The sequence below is a fragment of the Heterodontus francisci genome, chromosome 31 (genome assembly GCF_036365525.1).
Source record: "Heterodontus francisci isolate sHetFra1 chromosome 31, sHetFra1.hap1, whole genome shotgun sequence".
NCBI classification, from domain to species: Eukaryota; Metazoa; Chordata; class Chondrichthyes; order Heterodontiformes; family Heterodontidae; genus Heterodontus; species Heterodontus francisci.
The window spans coordinates 18,503,700-18,520,682 of record NC_090401.1 but is presented as its reverse complement, the minus strand read 5'-3'; the positions used below and the strand labels follow the sequence as shown (position 1 = coordinate 18,520,682).

General features: G+C 43.2%; 1 protein-coding gene across 6 annotated transcripts in view; it reads left to right on the top strand.

Moving 5' to 3' along the window:
* Positions 1–16,983, top strand: part of LOC137347082 (protein eva-1 homolog B-like) — an 89,545-nt gene that overhangs the window by 21,522 nt on the left and 51,040 nt on the right. For 4 of the 6 annotated variants that reach the window (XM_068011140.1, XM_068011136.1, XM_068011138.1 and 1 more), the window contains exon 2: positions 6,243–6,354. The gene's annotated coding sequence lies outside the window, so the exon portion shown is untranslated. Of the gene's footprint in view, positions 1–6,242; positions 6,355–6,540; positions 6,793–16,983 lie in introns of those variants that run through there. The other 2 variants (XM_068011141.1, XM_068011139.1) reach the window with 1 other exon arrangement.

Sequence of the window (16,983 nt, the reverse complement as noted above, 5' to 3'; positions counted from 1 at the left end):
GACAATGGGATAATAGATTGTGGTTGAATACAATTCTGCTGCTGCTGATGGTCCACAGCAGCTGGATCTATTCTGAATCTATCCCATTTATCACTCAATGGAGGGTGCTCAGTGCGAATACAGGATGTAATAGAATTCTTCATCAAGATGGAGAGTGACGTAGTTGATTCTGAGACAAGGGTCCTGAATCTTAGTGAAGGAAACTACGAAGGTGTAAGGCGCGAGTTGCCCATAACGGATTGGGAAACATTACTTAAAGGGATGATGGTGGAAAGGCAATGGCAAACATTTAAAGAGCGCATGGATGAACTGCAACAATTGTTTATCCCTGTCTGGCGCAAAAGTAAAACGGGAAAGGTAGCCAAACCATGGCTTACAAGGGAAATTAGAGATAGCATTAGATCCAAGGAAGAGGCATATAAATTTGCCAGAAAAAACAACAGACCTGAGGATTGGGAGCAGTTTAGAATTCAGCAAAGGAGGACCAAGGGATTGATTAAGAAAGGGAAAATAGAGTACAAGAGCAAGCTTGCGGGGAACATAAAAACTGACTGTAAAAGTTTCTATAGATATGTGAAGAGAAAAAGATTGGTGAAGACAAATGTAGGTCCCTTACAGTCAGAAACAGGGGAATTTATTATGGGGAATAAAGAAATGGCTGAGGAACTAAATGCATACTTTGGTTCTGTCTTCACAAAGGAGGACACAAATATCATACCAGAAATGGGGCGGCACAGTGGCGCAGTGGTTAGCACCGCAGCCTCACAGCTCCAGGGACCCGGGTTCGATTCCAGGTACTGTCTGTGTGGAGTTTGCAAGTTCTCCCTGTGTCTGCGTGGGTTTTCTCCGGGTGCTCCGGTTTCCTCCCACAAGCCAAAAGACTTGCAGGTTGATAGGTAAATTGGCCATTATAGATTGTCACTAGTATAGGTAGGTGGTAGGGAAATATAGGGACAGGTGGGGATGTTTGGTAGGAATATGGGATTAGTGTAGGGTTAGTATAAATGGGTGGTTGATGGTCGGCACAGACTCGGTGGGCCGAAGGGCCTGTTTCAGTGCTGTATCTCTAATCTAATCTAATCTAATCAAATGTTGGGGAACACAGGGCTTAGTGAGAGAGAAGAACTGAAGGAAATCAGTATTAGTAGAGAAATGGTGTTAGGGAAATTGATGGGATTGAAGGCCGATAAATCCCCAGGGCCTGATAATCTATATCCCAGAGTACTTAAGGAAGTGGCCCTAGAAATAGTGGATGCATTGGTGGTCATCTTCCAAGATTCTATAGACTCTGGAACAGTTCCTACAGATTGGAGGGTAGCTAATGTAACCCCACTATTTAAAAAGGGAGGTAGAGAGAAAGCAGGGAATTATAGACCAGTCTGCCTGCCGTCGGTAGTGGGGAAAATTCTAGAGTCCATTATCAAAGATTTTATAGCACAGCACTTAGAGAACAATGGTAGAATTGGGCAGAGTCAGCATGGATTTACGAAGGGGAAATCATGCTTGACAAATCTACTAGAATTCTTCGAGGATGTAACTAGTAGAGTTGATGAGGGAGAGCCAGTGGATGTGGTTTATTTGGACTTTCAAAAGGCTTTCGACAAAGTCCCAAAGTAGGAGGTTAGTGTGCAAAATTAAAGCGCATGGGATTGGGGGTAGTGTATTGCAATGGATAGAAAATTGGTTGGCAGACAAGAAACAAAGAGTAGGGATAAATGGGTCTTTTTCCGAATGGCAGGCACTGACTAGTGGGGTACCACAGGGATCGGTGCTAGGACCCCAGCTGTTCACAACATACATTAATGATTTAGATGAGGGAACTAAATGTAATATCTCCAAATTTGCAGATGACACAAAACTGGGTGGGAGGGTGAGTTTTGAGGAGGATGCAGAGAGGCTTCGAGGTGATTTGGACAAGTTGAGTGAGTGGGCTAATGCATGGCAGATGCAGTATAATGTGGATAAATGTGAGGTTATCCACTTTGGTAGCAAAAACAGGAAGGCAGATTATTATCTGAACAGCTACAAACTGAGAGAAGGGAATATGCAGCAAGACCTGGGTGTTCTCATACACCAGTCACTGAAGGTAAGCATGCAGTTGCAACAGGCGGTAAAAAAGGCAAATGGTATATTGGCCTTCAGAGCAAGAGGATTCGAGTACAGAAGCAGGGATGTCTTGCTGCAATTATACAGGGCCTTGGTGAGGCCACACCTGGAATATTGTGTGCAGTTTTGGTCTCCTTATCTGAGGAAGGATGTTCTTGGTTATAGAGGGAGTGCAGCAAACGTTTACCAGACTGATTCCTGGGATGGTGGGACTGACGTATGAGGAGAGATTGATTCGGTTAGGATTATATTTGCTGGAGTTCAGAAGAGTGAGGGGGGATCTCATAGAAACCTATAAAATTCTGACAGGACTTGACAGGGTAGATTCAGTAAGGATGTTCCCGATGGTGGGGGAGTCCAGAACCAGGGGTCATAGTCTAAGGACACGGGGTAAACCTTTCAGGACTGAGATGAGGAGAAATTTCTTCACCCAGGGAGTGGTGAGCCTGTGGAATTCGCTACCACAGAAAGCAGTTGAGGCCAAAACATTGTATGTTTTCAAAAATAAGTTAGATATAGCTCTTGGGTCTAAAAGGATCAAAGGGTATGGGGCAAAAGCCGGAACAGGCTACTGAGTTGGATGATCAGCCATGATCATAATGAATGGCGGAGCAGGCTCGAAGGGCCGAAAGGCCTACCCCTGCTCCTATTTTCTATGTTTCTATGTCATCTTCACATAGACTGTGTGGTGGTTACCCCTACTAATACTGTCATGGATGGATGTATTTGCTACAGGTAGATTGGTGAGGATGAGGTCAAGTAGGTTTTTCCATCTTGTTGGTTCTCTCAGCACTTGACACAGAACCAGTCTTGCAAATATGTCCTTCAGGTCTCAGTCAGCTCGGTCAGTAGTGGTGTTACTATTTACTCTTAGTAATGGACATTGAAGTACTCCGTCTAAAGTACATTCTGTGCCTTTGCTATCCTCGGTGCTTTTTCCAAGTGGTGTTCAACTTGGTGGAGTACTGATTCATCAGCTGAGGACGACAGTAGGTGGTAATCAGTAGGAGGTTTCCATGCCCACCGCTCCCTCCCGACTGTATACCACTGCGCCACCACCTCTGGTGGGTCTGTCCTGCTGGTGGGACAGGGCACACCCAGGGATGGTGATGGAGGAGGCTGGGACATTGACTGTAAGGTATGAATTGGTGAGTGTGACTATGCCAGGCCGTTACTTGATTAGTCTGTGGGACAGCTCTCCCAATTTTAGCATAAACATCCCCAGATGTTAGTGAGGAGGACTTTGCAGGGTCGACGGGGCAGGCTGTGCCTTTGTTATTTCTGGTACCTAGGTCATTGCTGGGTGGTCCATCTGGTTTTATTCTTATTTAACTTTTCTGTTGTAGTTTGGTACAACTGAGTGGCTTGCTAGACTATTTTGTAGGGCAGTTAAGAGTCAACCACATTTCTGTGTGTTTGGAGTCACATGTAGGCCAGACTGGTTAAGGATGGTAGATTTCCTTCCCCTGAAGGCCATTAGTGAACCAGATGGATTTTTATGACAATCCGGTAGTTTCATGATGATTATTAATGAGACTACAGTTTGGACGTCCAAAATCTGTCACCCTTGGGACTGAGACAGTGCCGGATTTTGGGCAATAAAATCAGGTAGCCTATCCTAGACCAAATTTAATGAGTCAGGGATACATGAAAGAAAGTACAAAAGAGAATAACTAATAATGTATACATAAAGCTTGAAAAAAATAAAGTTTTTTTGTACTTTCCAAATATTCTTCCTATTATCCACTTCCAAAGTAAGATGCACAAAAATGGATACAGGGTTATTTACATCTAGCTGAAGTTGAGCTTGAGGGAAAGGGCTCTGGGATGTCTGGGGTTGATGATGGGCCAGCAATAGGATTTTCCAGTGTTTTTGTAAATTGTAAATGGTGGAGTTACCCACCCCATACTCCTCACTCGGCTTTCGCACTGATGCAGCTCTATCTAATTTCTGCTGTAATTCTACTTTCTTGACTATAAACCATAAACTATGCTTCCTTTTTGCAGTGCTACCCATGGGTGTATCTGCTGGCCTTTTTCACATGATTGCAATGGCAAAAAACACAGGAAATCATAGGTCGGGCAGGGTCAAGGGTCAACCTGGAGCACGGGAACTCAAACTAGCACCTAGCCAAATTGCCCTGGTATTTGGACAATAAATCCAAATTTCATTTAACTGAATATTAAATGGAATATTTTCAACAATGTCCAATTGGTGGACAGCCAGATTTTAGATGTCCAACCAATAGCATTTTATTCCAGATTTATTAATTGATTGAATTTACATTTCTCCCCCAGCTGCTATATTAGGATTTGAACTCATGTCTCTGGAGCATTAGTCCAGGCCTCTGGCTTAGTAGTCCAGTAACATGACCACTATGCTACCATCCCCACTTTGCCGGTGATGACCTTGTCCCATAAATGAATAAAAATAATCGCAATGTTACCAAATCCCTATTCACCTGGATATCCTATTTAGAATGCACAATGTCCGATATCTTGTGTATTCTCTGATAGCGTATACACTGTCTGGTTTCTTGTATGGTATCAGATTTCATGTGCGGTATCCAATTACCTCATTCTCTCCCATTCTGTACCTAATCACTTTATATCTCATTCTTCTTTATGTGTATGTGGTTTCTTTATTTCCCTCCGTACCTTCTTCAGCTCAGAAAGTTTAGCCCACTAATCTGCTAAGGGTGTTTGCTGATTATGTGCAGTGAGAGCATCTGGAATCTGAGTGAACAGGACAACCAACAAGGTCTCTGCTTAACCAATAAGATTAAGAGTTGGAAAGTAAGCAGCAGAAGGACTGAGGAGAATGAATTGGTGAATTCAATGTCAACTTAGGTACAGAAAGAGAAATAGGGAGGGAAAGGAAGGTTGGATTAAGAAAGAGAGATAAAAGAGGCAAAGGAAAAGTAAGAGAAAAATGTACAAAATTAAAATTTGGCATTTTTAAAATCTCCAACAGTTCATAAGCTGAAGGTCTGAGACTCCACACTTGCCAATAGTTAATTTTCAGCACCAGAGAGGTTGATTGGCAGTAATTAACACCTATCATATTGTTAAAAGGTACTTGCACTTATAATTACCAGCCTGAAATAGCTGCTGTGAACTTAATTCGTATCTACTATGTGAATACAGCAACTTTGCAATATTCAATGCATGCTAAAGGCAGAGTGATGGAACTCTGACAGGATTTTTTGGATATTTGCATCTCCCTCTCGCATGAAGTTGCTGCACCATTTTTGGATCAAAAATGGCGAGCACCATTAGTCTCACTATTATTTTGGCAGCAAAATCTGCCCTAATATCTTTACCTTCAGATGAAGGGCTGAGTCAGAAACAGTAACGTTTTCCTCTCTTTACAGCTGCTGCCTGACTTCCTGAGATAACCCAACATTTTCTGATTTTGCTTTAAACACGGCAAAAGCTTCCTGTACCCTGTCTCAACATCATCTCATCCAGAACAGCACCATTGTGACATTATTCCATTCTGCGCAGCAGCACCAGTCTGCGCGAGACTGTCAGTTGCTGCCAAAATAGGGCATTTCTTGGTGTGTTGTGGAGCCGTGCCTACTAAGAAATGACTTGAATCTCCCCAAACTCTCCACAGACATCCAGGAGAATTTATCCCATCAGTTTCAGCTCAGATGAAAGAGACAGTTCATAGAGGTTGCAAAGCCAGTCAGGATTCATTATAGTAAGTCAATAATTTGCACTGATATTCAACTAATCATCACTTGGGAAAACTGCATAAACATTTGACCCACTTAGGGAAAATGACTGACTGAAATCAAGAGTTCACATTGCACTGCAGTTATTCACATTTCTGTACAAAATGAACCTATAAACAGTTTGCTATTTTCCCACCTTCTCTGTGACATCTTATGACCTCCACCCCCCACCCCCCCGTCCTGAAATGCCAAATAACTACAAAATGTTTCTGTGGCTGGGGGTTTAAAATAGACATAATTACACTAAGTACACTGTTGGTTGGACCTGGGGAGACTATTAACTAAACTACACTGTGAAATGTTTTCAGCACAGGGGAATACACCAACCCCTTGGCAAGTATTTCCTGTTGCTGCTGCTTTAATGTTAAACAGATCTTTTCTTTTCCCAATTCCCAGCCAAAGAGCTCCTGGCTCCTGTCAACTGATTCTCCAGCTCTGCCGAGGCTGCAGGCACTGAGCAGCGAGGACAGGGAAGAAGCAGAGAGGCTCTGGGGGAGCTGCTATCCTGGTAAGTTTGTGTCCTTTTTTGGGGGTTTTCCTTCTTCTCAAGGTCATGTGAAGTCAGCATTCTTTCCTCCCACCCCCCTCCCCACTGCTCACCCCCCCCCCCCCCACCTTCCTCCCTCCCCCCAGTCTCTGTAATTAGCTAATGAGCGTCTGGGAACATCTGGAAGGAAGTGGGTCCAGCTTCTATTAGCAAACCGCTTGCTGGGAGAGAGAGACAGACAGACAGATAGATGTAGAGAGAGAGAGAGAGACGGAGAGAGTTTCCTGCAGGCATTCTGTTAGTATAGGAACACTTTTGCTTTACTGAAAGCCTTTTCAAGCATCACAGACTGCACACTGCGAGTCTGCTCCGGTTGAGTAGAGGGTCGGTCCGTGAATTAAGATCTAACAGGAAGCCCCTTTGAAGTTTCTGAGCTGCAGACGGCTGAAAATCTTTAAGGTCAGTAAGCTGAGAGATATTTTTGATTTTCCTGTTGAATTTTTTTTTTCGGATTGTAACAAGTTATTACTGACAGTATTGAGACATGGGGAAGCATCCAGTTAGAGCTGAAATACTGTCAAAAATTTAATACAACAAAACCAAGATAAGTTAAAGGAATAAGGAGTGTCTAATTATTTTTGGTCAGTGATGTGTTGGGCTCTAGTTCATCCTCCAGCGTGAGGTGACAGCTCTGCGATGTACAGTAATGGCTCTTTCATTTATTTCACTTTCTGGAAGACACTGGGAATTAATCTTTCACCATGAACTGGAAGGGCTGATTGCAGGGAGCATCTGACTCCACATGTTGCTCAGTCAAAAAAGTGAGAATTGCAACATTGAACTGAGTAGAGTGAGGGACAACTGGCACTGGGTTTAAAGGGTCTGGGGTCTGAGAAACAGACGCTGGATTTAAAGGGATAGGGTCTGAGAAACAGAGACTAGATTTAAAGGGACAGGGGTCTGAGAAACAGACACTGGATTTAAAGGGACAGGGGTCTGAGAAACAGACACTGGATTTAAAGGGGCAGGGTCTGAGAAACTGAAACTTGATTTAAAGAGAGAGGGTCTGAAAAATTAGATTTAGGTGGACAGGGGTCTGAGAAACTGGATTTAAAGGAACAGGTTTTTTTTTTATTATTCATTCGTGGGATGTGGGCGTCACTGGCCAGGCCAGCATTTATTGCCCATCCCTAATTTCCCTTGAGAAGGCGGTGGTGAAACGCTGCAGTCCATTTGGGGTAGGTATACCCACAGTGCTGTTAGGAAGGGAGTTCCAGGATTTTGACCCAGTGGCAGTGAAGGAACGGCGATATAGTTCCAAGTCAGGATGGTGTGTGACTTGGAGGGGAACTTGCAGGTGGTGGTGTTCCCATGTATTTGCTGCCCTTTGTCCTTCTAGTTGGTAGAGGTTGCAGGTTTGGAAGGTGCTGTCTAAGGAGCCTTGGTGCATTGCTGCAGTGCATCTTGTAGATAGTACACACTGCTGCCACTGTGCGTCGGTGGTGGAGGGAGTGAATGTTTGTAGATGGGGTACCAATCAAGCGGGCTGCTTTGTTCTGGATGGTGTCGAGCTTCTTAAGTGTTGTTGGAGCTGCACCCATCCAGGCAAGTGCAGAGTATTTCATCACACTCCTGACCTGTGCCTTGTAGATGGTGGACAGACTTTGGGGAGTCAGGAAGTGAGTTACTTGCCTCAGGATTCCTAGCCTCTGACCTGCTCTTGTAGCCACGGTATTTATATGGCTACTCCAGTTCAGTATCTGGTCAATGGTAGCCCCTAGGATGTTGATAGGTGCCAGAGAAATTGGATTTAAAAGGAAACCGGTCTGAATGCATGAGCATGTAATCTACAGAGTCCAAATACTGTGTAAGTGAATGGGTTTTGAGTGCATGAAAATCTTACTCATATATATTTATTATTTAACTGGTGATACTCCAGACTTCTTCACTACCTAAGCAGAGTAGACATGCTTGAACAATGTGCCTGAAGGAAGAGAGTGTCCTTGCAGTGGACTGACACTGATAACAAAACTTCGAGAAGGGACACTCTATCAGTGCAAAGAATATTCCATGAATTGGATGCAAAAGTGAACTTTACTGAAAGTCATGTACATTAAAATTAATCACTTAAATGCTGCAAAAATTTGATAGTGAAAACTTCCCAATTTCCAGTAACTGTCCCACTTTGATCAGTACAATTTGATATTAAACAGCATGATGGAGAAAAGCAGCATTGAAGCTCAATTGTCTCAGACTGGCAGAATCAGACTGGCAGAAAAACAACATTGAGACTTGAGAATCCCAGACTGGCAGAATCAGACTGGCAGAAAAACAACATTGAGACTTGAGAATCCCAGACTGGCAGAATCAGCTGATTGCCAGCTAAACAGAAAATCAGTCATGGTGCAAACACTGACATGTATTCCACCCTTTCAGCACAGTGCAGAGAGAGAGAGAGAGACAAACTTACAGATTGTAGCTGATGGGGTAAATCCACCCCCATCCAGCCAAATAGCGACAGGCCTCCTGACAGATGAGCTCTAATGCAGCTTGTTTGTGACCAACATTAGTTATTCTTTTACTGACCGGCCTTTTAATCCATTTTTTTTGGGAGACTGATCTCAGTGTGCTCCCCTATCCCCTCAGTGCGTCAGAATCCCCTCCCCCCTCAGTGTGTTGCACCCCCACCCTTGTTTGCACTGGCAGCAGTTCCTTGCACTGATGTCGGGCTCTGTTGTACAATGCAGTGCAAACGTTGCCCTCATTTGCTGCACTGAATCCAGTAGCCCTTACCCAAAGGTACATTCACAGGTCTATGGGTCTATGATGCCATCGTTCCCATAACACTCCAGCATTAGGTAGGTGGTAGGAGAATTGAGGGAAGGTGGGGATGTGATAGGGAATATGGGATTAATGTAGGAATAATATAAATGGGTGGTTGTTGGTCGGCACAGAGTTGGTGGGCCGAAGGGCCTGTTTCAGTGCTGTATCTCACTATGATCTATTATATTAACACTGTAGAGAATCAGCGACGGTGGAAGGATTGTGCATCTGTCATTTGTAAAAACACCTTTCATTGGTGCATATAAATATACATTAAAAAAATACTGTAGCAGAGTTGACCCTTTTCAATGAATTTGTGGCAGATCTGTTACTAATGTGCTCACTCAGTTCATTTCCATGCATATTTAAATTCCTCATTCTATAATTCATCAGTGCAGGAAACCAGGACACCAGCTGAGAACAGGCTCCCAGAAATGAGCTAGGCTGAAGCATCTGAATGATTGCCACTGCTCCAGAGATTCCCAAACAATGAACTTAAGATGTTTAACAGGGCCAGCTCCTTTGAGACACTCGACCGCTAATTCATCACACACATCCTTGCATTTTTATTTCTGCCAAGAAATATAGTTTGACTTGCTGCCTTGAATCTTCTTGAGATTTAAGTGACCTGGAGGGACTCCCAGACTTCATTAAAGAGAGGCCCAAAATAGCACCGTGGCTCAGTGCGTAACACTCTTACCTCTAACTCAAAAGATTGGGGGTTCAGGTCCCACTGCAGGGACGTGGACACTGCTGAGGGAATGCTGCACAGTTGGAGGTGCTGCCTTTCAGATGTGATGTTAAAGTGAGGCCCAGTCTGCTCTCCCAAGTGGGTGTAAAAGATCCCAAGGCCACTATGTAAGAAGAGCAGGGGCAATTCAGTCCTCAACCAACATCACTGAAAATAGACGACCCGGTCATTATCTCATTGCTGTTTGTGAGACCTTGCTGTACAAATTGGCTCCCACATTACAACAGGGACCAAAGTTCTGAGATACTTCAGTGGCTATAAATGCTTTTGAACATTCTGAGGTTGTAAAAAGTTTCTTTCTTTACCTTCTGCCAGTTGTCTCCTAATGGAGCTGAGTCACTGTCTTGCTATGAGCCACCAATATGCAGCCTGAAGTCCTTTCTCTTGTTGTCTGAAAGCACTGGGTCCTCATTTGATGCTGTTCCCCTCAATCCTGTGAGCACTGGTAGCTTCATACTTCAGGTACTGTAGAACCAAGTCCAACGCCTGGCCGTTCTTGTGACACGTGGTTTGGGGACGATTTAATCCTTTTAAATGTTCTGTACCAATCTCCATGGCAACCCTCACCTCACAGCAAGAATGGCAACTCTAAGTGACAGTATTATTAGATACTTTGCCTCAGTATTTACCAGGGAAACTAACACGGTGGATATGACATTAGAAGAAGAGATTAAAAAGGATATCAAAACCCTTTATGAAAGAAAGGGGGGGATAATTGATAAACTAAACAAACTTAGGGAGGATAAAACCCTGGACCCAGATCGATTGCATCCACACATACTCAAAGAAGCTAGGCAAGAGACAGCAGAAGTATTATTACACATATAAAAATTCAATCGAAAATGGAAGAGTGCTAGAGAACAGGCAGCTACGTTTACTCCTATATTTAAAAAGGGAGATAGAACAAATCCAGGAAACTGTAGACCAGTTAGCTTAACGTCAGGAGTAGGAAAGATAATGGAAACTTTACTGAAAGATCTAATAGAAAAACATTTAGGAAACGAAAGTATAATCAAGAATAGTCAATACAGATTTCTCGTTTGACCAACCTTATTGAATTCTTTGAAGAAGTAACAGAAAGACTAGACAAAAGTAATGCAGTGGATGTAATATATGTAGACTTTCAAAAGGCATTTGATAAGGTACTGCACAACTTAGGTCAGAACATGTGGAGTCAAGGAACAAGTAGCAGAATGGATAGCAAGCTGGCTACAAAACAGCAAACAGAGAGGAAGAGGGTAAAGGCAGTAACTCCGACTAGTGCAGTGTGGGAAATGGTGTTCCACAGCGGTCGGTGCTGAGATCCCTTTTTCTCACCATTTGCATAAATAATTTGGACTCTGGAATCAAGGGCACTTAGGGATGGACAATAAATGCTGGCATAGCCAGCGACAACCACATCCCCCGAACAAGTAAAAAAAAATGAGATGTATAATGGCAAAATTTGTGGATGACACTAAATTGGGAGGTATAGTTAATACTGAGAAAGATTGTGATAAAATACAAGAAGACACTAATAAACTCACAGAATGGATGTGTAAATGGCAAATGGATTTCAATATAAGTAAGTGTGAGGCGGATCATTTTGGTTGGAGGAATAATGAGTCCACATGCCCCTTGGAAAACACAGGTCTAAATGGAGTAGAGGGACAAAGGTATCCAGAGGTACAGATTCACCAATTAAAAATAGTGATACAGGTTAACAGAACCAAATAAAATGGAAACAGAACAATGTGGTTCATTTCTGGAGGGCTGGAATTCAAAAACAGCGAAGTTACCTTAAATAAAAGCAAAATACTGTGTATGCTGGAAATCTGAAATAAAAAGAAGAAATGCTGGAAATACTCAGCAGGTCTGGCAGCATCTGTGGAAAGAGAAGCAGAGTTAACGTTTCAGGTCAGTGACCCTTCTTCAGAACTGGCAGATATAAGAAAAATGAAAGATTTTAAGCAAGTAAAGCGGGGGTGGGGCAAGCGATAACAAAAGGGCGGCACAGTGGCGCAGTGGTTAGCACCGCAGCCTCACAGCTCCAGGGACCCGGGTTTGATTCTGGGTACTGCCGCAAGTTCTCCCTGTGTTTGCGTGGGTTTCCGCCGGGTGCTCCGGTTTCCTCCCACATCCAAAGACTTGCAGGTGATAGGTAAATTGGCCGTTGTAAATTGCCCCTAGTGTAGGGAGGTGATAGGGAATATGGGATTACTGTAGGGTTAGTATAAATGGGTGGTTGTTGGTCGGCACAGACTCGGTGGGCCGAAGGGCCTGTTTCAGTGCTGTATCTCTAAATAAAATAAATAAATAAAACAAATAAACAAAATAAAAAATTAAATTAAAAAAAAATAAAGAAGGTGCCAATAGGACAAGGTCAAGGGCATGGAGCAAAGGCAAACAATATGTTAATGGTGTGCTGAAAGATAAAGCATTAGTACAGATAGGGTGTTAATGGACTGAAAACTGAACAGCCACAAGCACAAACATGAAAAAAACACAGTGGGTAGGCACAGTAGAAACAAACTGAACTAACTAAAATAAAATAAACGCAAAAAATAAAAAAGACAAAAGAAAAAATAACTAAAAAGAAAAGTAAAATGGGGGGCCCGTCATGCTCTGAAATTATTGAACTCAGTGTTCAGTCTGGAAGGCTGTAGTGTGCCTAATCGGTAAATGAGATGCTGTTCCGCGATCTTGCATTGATGTTCACTGGAACACTGCAGCAATCCCAGGACAGAGATGTGGGCATGAGAGCAGGGGGAGGTGTTGAAATGGCCAGCAACCGGAAGCTCGGGGTTATGCTTTCGGATTGAGCGGAGGTGTTCCACAAAGTGGTCACCCAGTCTGCGTTTGGTCTCCCCAATGTAGAAGAGACCACATTGTGAGCAGCGAATACAGTATACTACATTGAAAGAAGTACATGTAAATCGCTGCTTCACCTGAAAGGAGTGTTTGGGGCCTTGGATAGTGAGGAGAGAAGATGTAAATGGGCAGGTATTACACCTCCTGTGATTGCAGGAGAAGGTGCTGTGGGAAGGGGACGAGGTGGTGGGGGTAATGGAGGAGTGGACCAGGGTGTCGCGGAGGGAACGATCCTTTTGGAATGCTGACAGGGGAAGCGGGGGGGAAGATGCCTTTGGTAGTGGCATCATGCTGGAGGTGGCAGAAATGGCATAGAATGATGATTTGGATGTGGAGGCTGGTGGGGTGGAAAGTGAGGACAAGGAGAACCCTGTCGCAGTTCTGGGAGGGAGGGGAAGGGGTGCAGGTAGAGGTGCCGGAAATGGGCCAGACACGGTTGAGGGCCCTGTCAATCACAGTGGGGGGGGGGGAATCCTCGGTTGAGGAGAAAGGAAGACATATCAGAAGCGCTGTCATGGAAGGTAGCATCATCAGAGCAGATGTGTCGGAGACGGAGAAACTGGGAGAATGGATTGGAGTCCTTACAGGAGGCAGGGTGTGAAGAAGTGTCGTCGAGGTAGCTGTGGAGTCAGTGGGCTTATAATGAATATTAGTAGTCAGCCCATCCCAGAGATGGAGACAGAAGTCAAGGAAGGGGAGGGAAATGTCGGAGATGGACCATGTAAAGGTGAGAGAAGGGTGGAAATTAGAAGCGAAGTTGATAAAGTTTTCAAGTTCGTACCTTAAACTTAGTTTGGACCACACTTAGAGAACTGTGCAAAGTTCTGGTCTCTATTATAAAAACGTATAGAAGCACTGGAGAAAGTCCAACAAAAATTTACAAAGATATTAGTCGAACTGAGAGGATACAACTATCAGGAAAGAATGAACAAGCTGGGGTTCTTTTCTCCAGAAAAGAGAAGACTGAGGGGTGACCTGATAGAGGTTATTGAGATTATGAAAGGGTTTGATAGAGTAGACATGGAGAAGATGTTACTACATGTTGGGGAGAGCAGAATTAGGGCCATAAATATAAGTTAGTCATTAATAAATCCTAAAGGGAATCCAGGAGAAACTTCTTTACTCAGAAAGTGGTTAGAATGTGGAACTTGTTACCACATGGAATGTTTGAAGCAAATAGCATAGATGCATTTAAGGGGAAGCTACATAAACATATGAGGAAGATGGGAATAGAAGGTTATGTTGATAGGGTTAAATGAACTCTGGTGGGTGGCCTGTTGTTTCTAGACCAAGTTATTTCTGTGCTGTGATGTTTATATAATTCTATGAAGAGTTTTCAGAACAAGCCAGCTTGGTACCGGGCTTAGTCACAATCCCCCCTCCCCCACAGCCCTTGAGGAAAATGAAAGGTTTAACTGTATTATAGAGGTTATACCATAGTGTTTGAATCAATGCCTGCTTCCACTTTATATGGAATCACAGACTGCCTTTCCCATGACTGTTCTGGGTTGTATGAGGGGCATGTGACCTTTAGAGAAGCATCGCAGCACAAGGTGAGCATGTATTATAGGTGCCAGCAACAAGTTTGTGTCTGCTTGTTAGATACCTTCTCTCATTCGGTGTCTTTGGTCACTGCTGTAAGTGGATCCCATGTCCCTGATGTTCCAGAGTTGACCCACACGGTCAGTATGTACTTATATGATAGCCCAGGGACCGAATGATGTGTATTCCTTAAAATGCAAATTGGATACAATGTATTTCACATCTGCCCTTACTCATGCTTTCAGTAGGTGGACTATTAACTTTAGTGAGATGAGGCCAGGATTAAACCTTAAGCGGTTTTATTTGGCAGGCAGCAAGTGAACATAGAGAGCAATGGTTAATGATTGGGCTCAATTTAATCACTGCGACTTGGCATCACAGAGTAATACAAAACAGTGAACATTCAAGGCATCAGCAGGTCACCTTGCTTAACTTAAATAAAATAATTTCCAACTAATTTCCTGAATCCTAGCCTTCTAAGACTGGATGAGCTGGCATTTGAAATCTTAACTTTCAGTCTGTGTTTTTGACATTTTATTTCCATGTTCACAACCAGAGGAGGGGATCTATGCCATAAAATACCGGCTGAGTGCCGAGGACCAGAGACTTCCCAATACAATGGGCGTGAGGTGTTTATCAATGACGAAGACTGGCAAATAAATTGCTTCTGGTTTTCAATCTTGGTGAAACAACTTCAATGGTTTGATCATTAGCATTTTTTAAAAAAAAAAGAAACGTTTGTGCACATATTTTGCTTTAAGAACCACAACTTTAAAATATAACTTTTTCTCCAATTCTTTCTGTGGAAAAATGGTCTCAAAATCCTGAAACATGACAGTGGCTTTCAAAGGTTTATTCCGAGCTTTGTGATGAGGGCTTCTTCCCAAATCCAGGAGCAAGAGATTAGGGAATGCTGCAAAAGTTACATTTTTATGTTTTGTCATGTGTATCTTGACTTGTGGCCCTTGTTACTAGGGCAACGTGCCCTAAATTCTTGTGCTGAAATTGGCAATGGCTGGTGTGCCTACAGTTGCTAATAGTGAATAACCTAGAGGTCCACTTCTACAATCGTTCACATTATGGTCCATGGTGCTAATGATATAGTTCAATAATATAGCTACATAGGAGTGTAGGAACAGGTGCAGACCATTCAGCTTGTTCCACAATTCAAATAGATCATGGCTGATCTGTACCTCAACTCTATTTATCTGCCTCTGATCAGACCCCTTGACAATCTTAGAAAAATCTCAGTCTTGAAGATTTCAATTGACCCCCAGCATCCACAACCTTTTGTGGAAGCGGTTCCAGATCTCCATTAGCCTTTGTGTGAAAAAGTGCTTCCTGATTTCACTCCTGAACAGCCTAGCTCTAGTTTTAAGATTGTGCCTCCTTGCCCTAGATTCCCCCACCAGAAGAAACAGTTTCTCTGCCTCTACTCTACTGAATCTTTTTACCATTGTAAACATCCAGATTGGATCACCCCTCAATCTTCTAACCTCAAGTGAAAGCAAACCAAGTTTATGCAACCTGACTCATAACTTAACTCTTTAAGCCTGTGTATCATTTTGGGGAATCTGCATTGTACCCACTCCAAGGCTAATATATCCTTCCTGAGGCATGGTGCCCAAAACCGAACACAGTACTTCAGATGATGTCTGAGTTACTCGGAGTTCTCAGTCTGTCAACTAGTGTGGAGTTTTTTTCTAATTTTGTCACTGAGGTCTGTTTGATATGTGACAAAATCATAAACAAGTTTAGAAAGAACACTTGTTGTTTTATCGTGAATTGCAAACAAATCAAACCCTGCACCCCCAATGAGTGCCATTTGTAATTCCTTTTATCTGCATTCTGGTCAAAGTGATCACTGCAACATGTTGCAGGCCACACCACAGTGTAACCCGACAACCATAGCATGGTGGTACCATTCCCCAGGAAGATGCATACATTTTGCATAATAACATATTGATCTTTGATCGAATAACTGGGGTCCATGGGGTGATTTGTACAGATGGAGCCAGTTGAGAGGTAGAGATGGAGAAAGAATGTTTCTTGCACATTGATGCCCGTTTAATCCTTCTAAAGTCAATCTGCAAATCCAGAGAGTGAGCAAACTCTTTAGCAACTGAAAACCTTCCCTGTATTTTATCATTGATTCATTTTTGTTTCATTAATCGCACTTGACATTCTTCAACCTGATCACAAAGCGTCACCAATTTTTTTCTACCCGCTGCCAACATAAGTAATCCCAGTCAGGTACAGCACACACCAGTTGCAGAATAAAGCTTTTTCTAAGGCGTCCCAATAATAGAGCTAAGGCACAACGTCAGATGAACATGCATCACTGCACCAGTGTGGCAGTTCCAATTCCTGTACTATAAAGTCCATAGACTCTCTGGATAAAAGTGCTTCCACATTGAACGAGTTCGTGCAATCTGCTTTAAGACAAATATAAAATTACCATTGGCTGTGGCTCAGTGATGCACTCTCTCCCCAGGTCAAGTCGCACTCCAAAGACTTGAGTACAAAATCTAGGCTGACTCTCCAGTGAAGTACAGATGGAGTGCTGCACTGTTGGAGGTTCCATCACTCAGAAGAGACGTTAAATCGAGGCTCCATTTGCCCTCTCAAGTGGATGTAAAAGATCCCATAGCACTATTTGAGGAAAAGCAGGGGAGTTCTCCCCA